Below are 15,779 nucleotides of genomic sequence, written 5' to 3'. Positions count from 1 at the left end.
TTTAGTAAAGTTAATTTCCTGAAGATCTTGATGAAGGCTAAAGAAAGGAAGTAAATTTTAAAGAAAAAGACTTAGAAACTTGCCCTTTTTGCCCTCTCTTTGTGTCTTAATGAACAGAGGATAACTGGGCCTTTTTTGAAGTCTTTGCTTGAGTTGAAGACACAAAATGCAACCTGTACTCTTATCATAATATGTTCAGTTTATGAGTACACAAACTTATAAACTGTGAATTTCCCTAAAGTTATTATACCATTTAGAAGATGTTTGCTTGGACGTTTACTTAAAACCAAACAATTGAGGTCTATATGTCCAAATAATTTCCTTCTCTCTTGCTGTCTCCATTTCAGTTTCCTGAGTTTCTGGGAAGGCCTGGTTTCCCCAAAGGAACGATTTCTGGTAGAATTCTGGAGGTCTGACCCAAGAAAAATAATCCAGTATAGCCAATGAATTGAGGACAAGAAGGTTTCCAATCAGGTAGGAACATTTAATCTCATACATTACAATCACCTTAAGTAAGGTGTGCTGATAGCTGGGTATGATATAACTGCTTGGAAAAAGGTGCATATCTAACCTACCCCACAAGGAAGCTGTTCTCAGTTCCCTTAGAGGTTGTGGTGTTTATCAGAGAGTGCCTTGGGGGAAATGAATACAATAACAGTATGATGCTTTTTGTTTTCATTTTTAACTCATTGTTGCCAAGTACACTTGGTGATCTTGGTGCCTGTGGTTTAATCCCAGGAGGTTAGACATGTGGAACAGCACATTAACCCTTTTTAGTGTTTTCTCCCAAGACAAAGCATTTTTATAGGTTGTCTCCATGGTCTTCTAGTTGCTTATCAAAATTAAGCATCAAGTCTTCTAAGTGAGCAATAGCCCCAGTCAGTGTGAGGAAATCAGCTTGGTTCTTATTGGGGCACAAATTCTTGGTCTTGGCACAAAGTGGGTTCACATAGGGAGTTAGAAGGAGAAGAATGGGGCATGCGAAAGGGGAGTTCTGTGTTCTCATTTACCTATGCATGTTGAAACTCCACTAACAGTTTTATTTTCATTAGCAATTTGTGATAAAAACTTAAGGTAAAGGGAATAATGAAGCTGTCCCATTATATGGCAGGACAAAAGATAGTAGTGACATCAAAATCAGGGCCTACCCATCTCATTTGCAGTTATATACTCAGTGTTTAGCATAGCATTTGACCCCTCATCAGTATTCAATAAGAAGATGCCTGTTGAATGATTTAGGGATGAATTAATGAATGAAAAGAGTTAATATGGTAGAAAATGTGTTTTATCCTTGTATTTTCGTGTGTTGACTTCTATATTTCAAGACCCAGCACTGTAACTGACACATAGAATATAAGCAATAAAATTTGCTGAAAGAATGAATGAGTCCCCACAATTCTAAGAATAATTTTAAGACCAACACAGACCCCCTATCTACCAAGGTCTATGACAGAAGTATGCAGAGATGAAAGCGTGATCTCAGCTAGTGGTAGAGCTGACAGAATTTATCTAGTTTTAATAATTTACAGCTCATCCCATTACATCTAAGCATAGTACCTACGTGAGCCATACAATTAAATGTTGACTGAAAAAAAATGCACAACCTAAAAGTTGAGAATTATGTTTTATTTGGAGGACATACTGAGGACTTAAATCAGGAGACAGCCTCTCAGATAGCTCTGAGGGACTGTTCCGAAGAGGTAAGGGAGAGCACAGGATATTTAGGGGTTCTTGCAAAAAAAAAACCCAGGTAGTTGGAACATCAAAAGATTACTGTTAATTAAAGAAACTAGACATCTTAATTTAATAAATTTAGCAATTTTCTATATATGGTGAGATGCAAGAATCTGGTCTCATGGAAATCATTCCCTTGAAGTGCACTTTAATTATCTAGCGCCAGTATCCTGTTTTCTCCATCCTGAATCCCCTCAGGGTGCAGCATTGGGGGTGGCTTCAGTGGCTGATGGCTTGATGGCTATAACATCCTTTGTACTGATACCGCAGGCTACATTCTTTGTCCACGTAAATGACTTGAATATGGATAGTAAATCTGTGGATTTGCAAAACGTAATTCTTGGAGCATTTTTAGAAGGACAAAGTTAAGGGCAATTTCAGAATCACTAGCAGCTAAAATTGCTATTTATACTTTTCCACCAGTAGGTAGTAATCTGTTGTTGCTATCTTCAGTATTCCCAAGGGATAACAAAAGCCATTTAATTCTAGAAAGAAATGTAAAATTTAGCACAATGCAACTTCCATAAAACCAAACACACAAACACACACCCAACTCTCGCAGGTATGAAGTAATAATCTAAAATAGAATCCTGGAACTAATTGCAAAAAAAGAGCAAATGTACTCATATTGGATTTTATTCTTTTATTAATGTTTGATATATATATATATATATATATATATATATATATATATATATATATATATATATGTGTGTGTGTGTGTGTGTGTGTTTATTAATAAAATTCAGAGTTGCTATATGGAGAAATAGCTTTGTACCAATATTGTCTTTGTATGTGTTTATCAATAATGTATGAGATTGCCTCCTATGCTCCTTTTCCTTTATTCTCTTGCAGGCAGTAGATGTAGTTATCAGTTGTTTTTAAAATTTCTAGGCAGCCAAAGAACTAGTATCACTTAAATAAAGAAGGCAAATTGTCCTAAAGTAGGAACAATTTTCCTTCATTATGGAACATAAAGTCCTCCTATGAAGGGGGAAGAATTTCATAGCTAAAAGCTTTCAACTACAGAAGTTTTATGAGTAACTATGTATGTTGTTTCAAAATGGACTCTCTATAATTAATGTCTAGGGGTTATCTTTGGTATATAATGGATTTTGATTTTTTAAATATTATTAGATAATATACAAAAGAATATATTTAATTGTATGTAAGTTATGAGAAATAATAAAAACTCCTGCAAACACACCACCAAAACTAAGAACTAGAATCAAAACTGCTGAGTCTTCTCTCTGTTCTCTACCCTGATCCCACCTTCCTGCTTTCACCAAAGAAATCACTCTGATCTTGGCTTTATGTTGAACACCCACATAATTTTTATCTGATTTTGCTTATTATTGAGATTTATAAAATTGATATCATACTTTAGTCTTCTGTGCTTGCTTTTTTTACTCAACATTATGTTTCTAAGGTTCATCCACTTTACTTTAACTAGTGTTCATTCATTTGTACTACTGTATAATATTTGATTGTATAAATACAAGAAAATGTGTTTATTCTATTAATGATATTTGGGTTGTTTGGGGCCTATTACGGACAGTACTTCCATGAACATTTATTTTAATGTTTCCTGGTACACATGTGCAAGATTTAACATAAGTAAAATAGTAGACATACTAAGAGTAGAATTGCTGAGGTGTCGGGAATTCAAATATTCAACTTTAAAAATTCATGTCAAAGTGTTTTCCAAAGTTATGGAATCAATTTTCAGCCCTTTTGCTCTATAGCTTCACCAGTTAGAATGGCCATTCTAGTCTTTTGTTCCTTGTATTAGTCTGCTCAGGTTGTCCTAGCAAAATACCTCAGATTCAGTGGCTTAAAAAACAAGAGATTTATCTTCTCACAGTTCTGGAGGCTGGAAGTCCAGGCTCAGGATGTTGGCAGTTTTGGGTCCTCCTGAGGCCTCTGTCCTTGACTTGCAGATGACCACTGCTTCCTTGCCATGTCCTCACATGGCCTTTTCTCTGTGTGTATACATCCCTCTTATCTCTTTCTCTTCTTACAAGGACACCAGTCATATCAGTTAGGGCCCCACCATTATGACCTCATTTAACCATAATTATGTTTTTATAGTCCCTGTCTCCAAACAGCCACATTGGGAGATGGGGCATCAACATACGAATTTTAGGGAACACAATTCAGTCCATAACAATTTTAATTTGTATTTCTCTAATTACTGATAGGCTGAGAATCCTTTCATTTGTTTAACAGTTGCCTATGTTTCCTATTCTGTGAAGTCCAGAGAATATCTTTTGTCCATTTTTCTACTGTTTATCTTTTTCCTACTTATTTGTATTGTTTTTTAAATACAAGCAAATAATCTTTGGTCAGCTATATATGACACAAATAAGTTATTTCATACCTTCTAACTTCTTTAATGTTGTCTTTTGATAAATAGCGGCTCTCAATTTTAATGAAATCAAATTTATCTTTTAGCTTAGTGTCTTTTTGTTCTACTTAAAATGTCCTTCCCTAGTTTAATGCTACCCAGATATAGTATATTTTCTTCTGAAAGTTCTAGTGTATCTTTGTTTTATATTCAAGCCATTAATGCACTTACAATCGACTTGTCTGTATTATCCAATTTCTTTGTTTTCTTATGAATAATTAAGTTTTCCAGGACCATTTTGTAATGAATGGATTTTTTAGGTGTGTCTGAGCTGTTCTTGACCATTCACATAAATTTCAGAATTGGCAATCCTGTAAAACCTCTATTAAGTATTTTTATTGTAATTGTATTGACTATATAAATTAAGTTGGGGAAAACTTATACCAATATGATGAGTCTTTTCAATCCATAAACAAGATGTACCTCTCCATTTATTTAAGACTTCTTTAATAACTTTCAATAAGGTTTCATTTTCTCCATAAATGTCTTGCACATTTTTATTTAGGTTTATTCCTAGGTAGTTTTTTTTTTTCCATTTTAAATATTTTTTAAGCTCTCTCTTTGTTCCTGGATTATAGAAATCCAATAGATTTTTGCATCTTGAGCTTATATCTAGCCATCTTGTTAATATTGTTTTTTAGTAAGAGAGAGGATTTTCTTAGCAAAGAGGAATAAATGTAAAATTAAGTAAAAAGGTTATGGGTCAGCTCTGGTCAATAGAACTTTCCATGATAATGGAAATGTTCTTAGTGCTGTCAAAAACTACAGCCATTAGTCACATGTGTTTTTAAATTTTTACATGTAAGTTCAATAAAATTAAAATTTCAGTTCCTAAGTCAAACTTGCCCACATTTCAAGTATTTAATAGCCACTTGTGACTAATGGACACTATACTGGACATTGTATCTCTAGACTATTAGACTGTGAAGCCATGGCGTCCCGGAATTTTATCTTTGTCAATGGCATAGTGAGATCTTTCATGTGACAGTTATTCTGTTATTAAAAAGAGAAGTTACCTAACCTAGTCATCCCTAACTTTTTGAAATAATCCAACATAGCTTTCACCATCCATGGATTTCTTCAATCATATTTATGTTTCTAAACTATTTCTTATGTCATGTGTTCACTTTGTAGCAAGTTCATTGTCCTGAAATGGCACATACCAAAGTATCAAGAGGTTCCCTTATTCCTGATAAGCTGTGATGGGATGAAGAAGACCTTGTTACCCTGCCGATCTGATTTTTATTATAATCAGATGTTAATCTGTATCAGTCTCCATATTCAAAATTCACCTTCAAAATTATATGTTATTCACATGATGGTTGTCTTTATTTCATTTAGCTAGTATCATGACCTTATAAATGCAGTTTTGGTCATTTTCTACTAAAACCTCATAGTTATCTGTGTGGAAAAACATCTCTTACTTGTTTGCCCTCTTATAAACTCTTCCTGTAATTTAATCCTCATGAGCTTTATTTCCCCTAATTTTAATTACTTAATATTTTGTAAAACATTTAAGAGATCACTGGTATGCTCTTTTTTTCAATCATCTATACATTTAAACAGTGTGTTGCAATAAGAAATAGTACGGGTAATCAGAAGACCAGAGTCCTAGTTTTACCCGTAAAAATGAACTATATGTGCATTTAAATAAGTTTTATATAAGGTTTATTCTGATTCTAAAATTGCTATGATTATTTAGAAAATTATGTTTGAAATATGACATTATTCAAAACCAATAGAGGTTTGAAATCTATTAAAAATCTACAAAGAATTCAACTATTTCACCTTTTTCCCTGATTTGATATTAAACTGTAATCCTTCATCTTTCACTTACAGCAGGCTGTAGCTGCTGTTGATACAAAGACAAAATATAATGTCTAAATATTGTGTACTTGTGTTTTAAATGAATACTTTTGTTTAAAATTGTCTTTTACATAGATTCTTGATTCCCTTTTCACAACGTTTCCATTCCCCATGCTACTGCAATCAATCACTCATGATAGAAAATTATTCTCTTTTCTGTTTGCTAAAGCTCTTTTTAAAATACCAAGTTTCAAATGATCATCAATTCAAGAAACTTTGGGAAATGAACCTCATAATTTCCAGAATGAATATTTTGTTTCACTGGCTACCAGGACACCATCCTCTCCTAGATTTCTCCCCTCCTCACTCACCATTCCTTGGCAGTCTCCCTTGGTGATGCCTCCCATCCCTCAACGTCTGTTAGAATGCCCTAAGGCTCATTCCTGGCCCCCTTCACTCTGCATCTACCTTAACTACTCATGAGTTTTAATCTAGTCCCATTACTTTAATGGGAAGATGACTTATGATTCCCCAATTCGTACTTCTAGCCCTAAGCACTCACCTAACCTCCAGACTCCTAATTCCAATTTCCCACTAAATATCTCCAGTCTATGCATAATAGACATTTCAAACTTAGCAAATAAAACTAAATATTTTGCTTTGATCCATCCATTGCACTCCCGTTTTTCCTGGCTCCATAACTCATCCAGTTGCTCAGGCCAAAAATGTTAGATTCATCCTTAAACTCTCACTTTCCCACAATTCCTGTGTCCAGTCCATCAGAAATTCTTGCCAGTCTAACTTGAAAATACATCCTGAATGCACCTACCTCTCACCTTACTCTTGCCGTCTTTACTTACTCCAAGCCATCATTGCTTGCCTCATCTAATGCAATAGGCAGCCTCTTCCACAACCTCCTTGCTTCCTCCCCTCTTGCCCCAATCCTTAGAGTCTATAACCAATACAATAGCCAGAATAATCACAAAAAACCATGAATCATATCACATTATTTTCCAAAACCTGTTCCCATCACTTTAGAATAAAAATTAAACTTTTTACCTGTCCCACATGCTTTATTCAGTATTTCTTCTGCCCTACTCTCCAAGCTCGTTTACTACTACTATTCTCTCACACACACATCCAGATTTTCTTTCTGCAGTGGCTTTCCCAACGTCAGGGCCTTTGCACTTGCTATTCCCTAAAACCTGGAAGATTTAAAAAATCTGTAAGATTCCTCCAAGCAAGATCTTAGAAGGTATTTACATTTCATTTTGTAGAGATATTTGGTAGAAGACATTTTTGCAAAAGATAGATACATTTTACTTTGGCGCCTCTTCACACATCTGGCAATTTCCAAGTTGGTTAAATAACAAATGTGAATTGATGAAGCTAAAATAAAAGAACTGTAGTTGGTGAGACCTATGTGTTTTAAACCGTGAACTTTGAGGAATTGTAGACATGCAAACTCCACCATGGTTTCAGTGTTAATGTGTGAGAATTAGCTAAGGTATTTTCCAAATACTCATTACTCTCTAAAGAGCTTCTGAGCAGGAAATCAGAACAGGGCCTGTGGACCTGAATCTTATCTAGTACCACAGTTGATTCTGTTGCAGGTGGTTTTCAGTCAGCCCTTTGAGAGACACCAAGCTGGGGTATTTGCCCAGATATGATTACCAATGGTCATGCAATTCACCAATGAGATACAATCGAGAATCAACAAATGACTGAAAAGAGTGACAAAAGAAGAAGAAGATCCAGTAAGGACCAGTAGAGACGCTATCCCTAGCACTCTTGGCTAGGAGTTTTACAAATCCATTCATATAAATGGATGATAGTTAACAGCCAAATGGCACTGCACATTTTTTTAAGATGCTGAGTATTAAAGTGTATGGCTAAGCATCATAAGTTTTGTTAAATTATATTTTGGTTGCTATAAAATTAGGTGTACATTGTGTGTCATAGATGTAGGGATACAGATGTGTAAATATATGTCATAGTTTCAGTTCTTCAGCTGATACTTCATAATGTCTTTGCAACTTCTAAATGAAGGACCTCTTCAAATATTGTTTAGAAAGGAAAGATACCTGTTCGTCCCTGTCCACCTCCCTTTCTTCATCCCCTTCCTTGTCCCTTCCCTTTTTTTTATATCTTTATTGGAGTATAACTGCTTTATAGTGTTGTGATCCCTTCCCTTCTTGAACAAATTAGTCCATTAAGTGAGGTAAAATAACCCTTTGTCAGCATGGGGGAGGTGGGCATTCAAGGAACCAAATGATTTGGCATTGGGTCTCAGAGTCTGAGAAAGGGGAGAGGATATCTGCATAAGGGAGCCTGGAGTTGACTGCTGAAGTCTGATTCGTGTGAAAGGGCATCCACATGAGGAAGTGGCCTTGGCAACCACTCTGTACAGATTGTCCTAACCCGTGCCAGGTGGAGAAAATGTATGGATGGGAAAGTGGCAGCTACAAGAATTTACTTAAATACAGGAAGATTGATCAAATAATTAAGGATATTAAGAATATGGTAATCAGTGTTATTTTAATATCTGTGGAGGGAGTTAAAATATGAAAAGGGCAAAAACTAGAATGAAAGGGTGTTGAAAGGGAATGGAGGATGTTAATGTGAGCACATGATTTTCAATATAGAGACATTATAGAAAAAAACATAGACTATATGTATGCATATGTTAATGAATGTGTTTGTGAATATGTGTAAATGGTTATGAATATGTGTTTTCGTATGTGTGTATGTATATATGTACATAAATCCCCTAGCTCTGCCTATTGAGAGTACCTGGGACCACTGCTTCCCAAGTGCAATGAATACACCTAGTGTCCAGATCTTGGTTTCTAAATACAGCTCTCCAACTGAAGGAACTAAAGCTCTTTGGAGAAATGGCTGATTCTAGAAGCACTACAGGGAAAATATAAGATGACCCTAGAACATATTATTGTTTCAAGAAGTAAGGGATCAGCCATAAAAAGAAGCGAAATTGAGTTATTTGTAGTGAGGTGGCTGGACCTAGAGTCTGTCATACAGAGTGAAGTAAGTCAGAAAGAGAAAGACAAATACCATATGCTAATACATATATATGGAATCTAAAAAAAAAAAGTCATGAAGAACCTAGGGGTAAGACGGGAATAAAGACACAGACCTACTAGAGAATGGACTTAAGGATATGGGGAGGGGGAAGGATAAGCTGTGACAAAGTGAGAGAGTGGCATGGACATGTATACACTAGCAAACGTAAAATAAATAGCTAGTGGGAAGCAGCCGCATAGCACAGGGAGATCAGTTCGGTGCTTTGTGACCTAGAGGGGTGGGATTGGGAGGGTGGGAAGGAGAGCGATGCAAGAGGGAAGAGATATGAGGATACATGTATAACTGATTCACTTTGTTATAAAGCAGAAACTAACACACCATTGTAAAACAAGTATACTCCAATAAAGATGTTAAAAAAAAAGAAGGGAGATATCACAGAATAATTGGGAAACATCAAAGGATATAGAAGCCAAACTGAAGGGGTTTCCACTGGACAAATCTTGAACAATCTCAGCCTCAAAATAAATAATGGCAGAAATGTATTATAGTCAATTGAATAAAATAGGAGTCTATGAGTTCATACTGATTTAAATAATTAAATTGTGTAAATTGTGTTTGATGAGGAACAAGATATTTTCATAATTACAAAGTGCCTTACCACAAAATTTATTAATAATGAAGGAGAAAAAATAACTTTACAATGGAGAAGACTGGGTGATACACCTTAATCAAATGAGTAACATGATATTCCAGTAAGGTTACAAGTTAAAAGTTTGCCAAAATTGTTTGATAGGAAGCAGTGAGAAGAACAGAGCTTCACCACTGTGTTATTCCTGCCAACTACACATATCCTGAATAATCATGAGACAAATACAAACAGCTAAATCCTACAAAATAACTGATCCATATTCTTTAAAACTTTCTAGTTCATGAGATTCAACGGAAGCCTGAGAAAATTTTCCAGATTAAAAAACTAAAGAGACAGGACAGCTAGATGCAACATGTGACACTGGGCTGATCCTTTTATTATGAAGGACATGATGGGGATAATTGACAAAACTTGAAAGGGGTCTGAGGATTAGTAGCTCTGTGGTCATGTGTCAGTGTTAATTTCCTTATTTTCATGATTATATTTGGATATATGTTTGTAGGAAATACTAGAGGATTTGGGGGAGACATTGCATTGTGTTAGCAACTACTCTCAAATGGTTTGGGAAATAAATTATTTTTATTGTCATTTCAATCTTTCTTTAATTTTCGAGATTGTTAAAAGAAGGCAAAAAAAGAGGAGTAACCCTCCTTTTCCTGGTGACTGCCATAGTTAAAAGCTCAGTTTACAATGGTGGTCAGTTTTTCAGTCTATTTGTGCTAATTTCTGTTACTAACAACATAGCATCTTATTTTCTATTTGAGGTTTTTGGATTTTTCCGAATTATGCTTTTGCTTTTTATTCTATCAAATGTCTATGAATTTGATAAAGTCCTCGGTATTAACACAAAATCAGTAAGATTCATAAAAATAAAAATAAGTTCTTGGAGAAATTTATAAATTTCTACCTGCATTCAAATTGGAGTAAGTTGGCAAGAAATTTATAAGGGGAAAATACTCTAAGGAGCACTCCCATTCAGAAACTCAAAATGGTTGCACGTGTTTATCTTGTAAGAGGTCTGTGATGAAACAGCAGGATGAAGGCTATATGTCCAAACTTAAATGCAATCTTTTAAATCACCTTTCATGTCAGGCCATGTAAGAACTGGGCAATTCAAGAAGTAAATTAGAACAATTCTTATTTTCAATAATTTCTTAGGTCAACACTTAGAATAACGAAAAACTTATCTTTAACTCCAAGAAATCTGGACAGTTATTAAAGCAAATGTGTTGTCCTACTGGCCTACACCTGGTTACAAACAGCAGTACGACTTCAGAAAACCCTGGACACTGAGTGGGCTTTCTAAATATAGCTTTTTCTTTCTATAAAGGTGTTTTACAAGAATGCTATCTTTTGTGAAAATGTGGCCTTTATAAAGGGTACACTAAGGTCTGTGACTTTTAGACATAGAAAAGATTTGAAATATTTTCTTAGCCTGGGAATCCACATTTTAGAGGCATAGAAAGAGAAACCCAATGAAATTAAATATTTTGCCCACCATCAAATGGCAAACAAGTAATAACGACAGCACTCAAGCCTCTGTCTTCTAAATCCATTGAATGCAGCATAAATAGATTGCAATAACTGCTGATTTTCATTGTCCTCAACACTACATTTCTTCTGTGCCTTATCCCTCTTCTTTTAAGAGGGATGACAACATTATCTGCAAACTTTATCTATAACTATTTTTTTTAATTTTGCTGTTTTGTAACTCATTTTTGAAAAATTCTGTTTCTATGTTGAAAATGTGTAAGGACATTTACCTTCTTTCTTGAAACACCTTTGCCTGCATTTATCACATTTTATTGTTGAACTATTGTGTAGCAATAAGTACAAAAGCACCTCTAGTAGAGGAGATAATATCAGAGGCAACAAGGTGTGTGTATGGGGGGGCGGGGTTAGAGTTGACATACCTTAAGGGAGATGAGGAGAGAGGGAAGAGAATAGAAAGTTTATTTATTTGAAAAAATATGGCAAGTTAGAGAATTTTGGCTAAACTTAATACAATATAGCTTTCCTTAACTTAAATTCCGGCTTAACTTCCACTCTTTACATTGCCACAGACTAGGGAATAAACAAAGCAAAAAGATTTTTGGTACCACCATTTTGTGTTAATTTCATAAAGATTTCTACAAGACTTTTAAAAAATAAATTGAAAAACGAAAGTCTTGTCTTTAGCTTATTTTCCCTGCATGCTTGCACTTTAATAAGTTGATAAATGGCATTTAAACGCAATAGTTATGATTAATTCTGTCCCACAATTTTGAAAAGCACTGGGGATTGTGTGCGTGTGCATGTGCCCACCTTTACAACCAGTAAAATAAAGTTCTTGATCCAAAAATTATTATCACTTAGACTATTGAATAAAATCAGATATGATAGAGGGGCCAGCTGTTGGTAGGTTTAAAAGTCACCCTAGGTGATGAATTCATGCAGCAGTGTTGCACGTCTCTCTTTAGATGAAGCACTTTGAAGTATAACCAAGCATGGATCTAATTTCATATCTGAGATGTGTTTTATTTAGAGTTCTTTGGCAAGTGCTTGCTCTATGTGTTTTTATAGTCTTTGGTTGTGCTATAAAAATGTCAAAATTATGAATTAACAGATATGCAAAAGTGAAATCCTAGAAGATAGGATAAACATGAAGTCCTCTAATTATCACTCAAATAAGTTTGGTTGACACAGAACTGGGAATCAGATAAAGACATTAATAATTCATAATGCTGAAGTTAAAATCTTCTAGTTACAGTACAAAAGAAATCCTCATTTGTACCACAAGGTAATGAGTTCAGTACTTTTCATTTGTTAAACATTTGCTTATTACCCTGCACCGTGCAAATAAAACTGTTCCCAAATTTGGAGGGCAAACAGGAAAAACAGACACTCTCTACCCTCAAGTTGTTTATACTGCAGTCAGTGAAATTTCTCTACTTTGAGATCTTTTAATTCCTCAGCTCATTGTAACATCTTCTTCAGATGAATTGTTTTTTATTTGTTAAAACCAATGTTTAGCACTTTAAATAGTTTCTTCAATGTTCCTGATAGTGAAATAGAGTCATCATGGTAATTTCCAATACTAATTATAGAGTTGATAGGAGAAATGCTCAAGATTGATAGTAAAGTGATTTCGATAAGTTACAAAATGTCTTGAGGTTTCCCAGATAACAACTTGTCTCCCAGGCAAAAATGCGCTTATTATTTATATTCCAAGCTTATAAAAATTTTTGTACTTTAATCATATAGAGATTTTACAACATATTTTCATTCATATTTTAAGATATTTTGTTCAGCAGATTAACTCATTTAGAAACTATTGATTTATATATACATACTATGTAAAAATTAGTATACATTTCTCAATGACTAGATTAGTGCTTTCTTAACTACATAAATTTGTTTAATTCATATTGTTGTTCTTCAGCATTTCTTTTACTCACTGGAGCCTATCCTACTGACTTCAAAAAGCCTGAAAAATCTGAAAATCCAATTTAAAGTAAGTGTATGGAAAATCTTTAAAATAACATATAATAATGGTAGAGAAGAAGTGTATTTAACATTGTGCTGAGATTATTCCATTAATAAAGAGATTAATCAATAATTCTAATATTCAGACATATAATAAAAATGAAAAACAATCATAATACTGAGCACTGACATTTTCAATAAAGGGAGATATTAAATATTGTATAGGAAACTAGAATCTGCAAAGCAGACAAGTTGGCAATGATTATACATATATTCAAAATATGTTGAAACAGTCATAGACAGTTTTTCTTTTTGGCTGAAAAGAGGCATATTGAAGTGTTTAAGCACTACTTCAACTGGAATAGATATTTAGACACTATACAGAAAACACATGATTGCAGAAGAGCAGATATTAGCAGGTGTGTGAATGTGTGTGTCTTTTTTTTTTTTTTTGGTGGTACGCGGGCTTCTCACTGCTGTGGCCTCTCCCGTTGCGGAGCACAGGCTCCGGATGCGCAGGCTCAGCGGCCATGGCGCACGGACCCAGCCGCTCCGTGGTATGTGGGATCTTCCCAACCCGGGGCACGAACCCGTGTCCCCTGCATCGGCAGGCAGACTCTCAACCACTGTGCCACCAGGGGAGCCCGTGTGTGTCTTTAATTAATGTATTTTCATTCATTCAAAAAGGAGAAGATTACCAAATTTACTTTAAAGGTGGCATTGTGATATGTTAAAGTTCCATTCTTAGACTTTTGCTGCTGTTGCTGTTCCTTTAGTATTCACCAAAGAGTACCGTCCTGTCATTTATCCAAGTTAGAAATCTAGGAGCAATCCTAGGATTCTCATTATAGGGTCCACTACCTTCATGCTCCCCCCTCAATAAGTAACACATTCTTGGCTCTCCTATATAGGAAAGCTCTCTCCAATGTACGCCTGCTCTGTCACTCTCCGGGTCCAGCATCTCTGCCTCAGCCTCCCATTGAAGTCACTTCTAGTTCATTCTGTGCAGGGCCATTTTTAAACCTTCCTCAGTCCTAGGCAATTGCCCTTTTAGAAGCTTTACCCTAAATGTTATCAAATGCATTAAAATGTGCCCAAGTCACATATCCAGTATAATTTATAGATAACTATATGAAAGCTGAGTAACGTTGCTGTTGTAGTAATATTAGTTGAAAATATTAATTACACAGGTTTTGATCTCAATTTTGCAGATTTGTTTTCATATTCTGGAGCCATATTTTTCAGGTTCCAAACAATTTTCTATGTCCTTCTCAAACTCCTAGTCCCTAGTGAGTGTGCTTTTACTGTCACAGGGTTGAACAGCCCAGACAGCAAGATGTCTGAAGATGAAGACCATCACAGGGATGAGTAAATCAGATACGTGGAAGTTGGAATGCAAAGTGTTTGTAGAAAAATATATACAAATCAAGGAAGAAATTGCAGTGTCAATTAATATGATGTAAATCAGATGATAGTATTAAAAAGCCAGGTGAAAAGAAAATAACTTAATAATGTACATATTTGTCTGATTGTTTACTAGTGATATACTGCTCAGTGTAAGGTGAGAACCTCAGATATTATCTTCTGGAAAAAAAACCCTTTAAGCCCTAATAGTTTCAGTTTATAAATTTCCTCTCTAATAAATGAGGAATAAAATAATTTACAATAAATTAATTATTTCCTCTTCTGAAGGTACCAATACCACAAATTCAGTCAGAAGATGGATCAAGTTTTTCATACATTTCTCTCATTTCACATTTTTTAAATAAATGAGACTATATTTTGTCTAATGACTACCAGAACAACTATCTGGAAACTGTGACTTCATTATATGTGAGAGAGTATTTTAGGAGATATAGATGTATATTTAGATGGAGATATAAATACATAGCATATATACACAATATTTAATCAGACACAGGAAATGTAGGATAGCTCCAGAGTGGTACACCCTATGTTCTGAGCTGCTCCGAAATGCAGTTCCTTTTTTTTTTTTTTTAACATCTTTAGTGGAGTATACTTGCTTTACAATGGTGTGTTAGTTTCTGCTTTATAACAAAGTGAATCAGTTATACATATACACATGTTCCCATATCACTTCCCTCTTGCGTCTCCCTCCCTCCCACCCTCCCTATCCCACCCCTCTAGGTGGTCACAAAGCACCCAGCTGATCTCCCTGTGCTATGTGGCTGCTTCCCACTAGCTATCTGTTCTAATGGGAGTTCTCTGGGCACAAAGGGCACTATTTTCTGTAATGAGATTAGAAGAAAGGATTTGCTAATAATTGCTTCTATAGCAACTAAAAATCTTGGAATCCCACCTTTCAGCATTTTGAAAATCTTAAAGGGGATGTTGTCAGTAACAAAAAAATTGAAGACTGATTATGTATTTAAATTAATGATTCTTTAAATTCATCTGCCCTTTCATCTTTTAAATTGATTCATGCTTCTCAGAAAATAAAATATGCTAATCCGTATATCGTTTTTCCACTGCGTAGGGCAACTATATCTAAAAACAAAAATACTATCATTTTACTTTCCTTTACTCTATTCCTCCACAACTTGTGTTGTACTTTCATATTTTCTTTTCATTCTGCTAGTGAGATATATATATACATATATGTATGTATACATATATGTATATATACACATAATATTTAGATTTTAGATATTTGCA

General features: G+C 34.8%; 1 long non-coding RNA gene across 2 annotated transcripts in view; it reads left to right on the top strand.

Moving 5' to 3' along the window:
• Window positions 1–346: 346 nt before the first annotated feature.
• LOC309803932 overlaps window positions 347–15,779 on the top strand; it is a 29,205-nt gene continuing 13,772 nt past the window's right edge. For both annotated transcript variants that reach the window (XR_014294025.1, XR_014294026.1), the window contains exon 1: window positions 347–474. This is a non-coding gene — a long non-coding RNA (uncharacterized lncRNA). The remainder of the gene's footprint in view (window positions 475–15,779) is intronic.

This window comes from Mesoplodon mirus, assembly GCF_964341445.2.
Source record: "Mesoplodon mirus genome assembly, chromosome: 1".
In the NCBI taxonomy this organism is placed as follows: Eukaryota; Metazoa; Chordata; class Mammalia; order Artiodactyla; family Ziphiidae; genus Mesoplodon; species Mesoplodon mirus.
The sequence above is the reverse complement of the archived record's forward strand: the minus strand, read 5'-3'. Positions and strand labels throughout refer to the sequence as shown.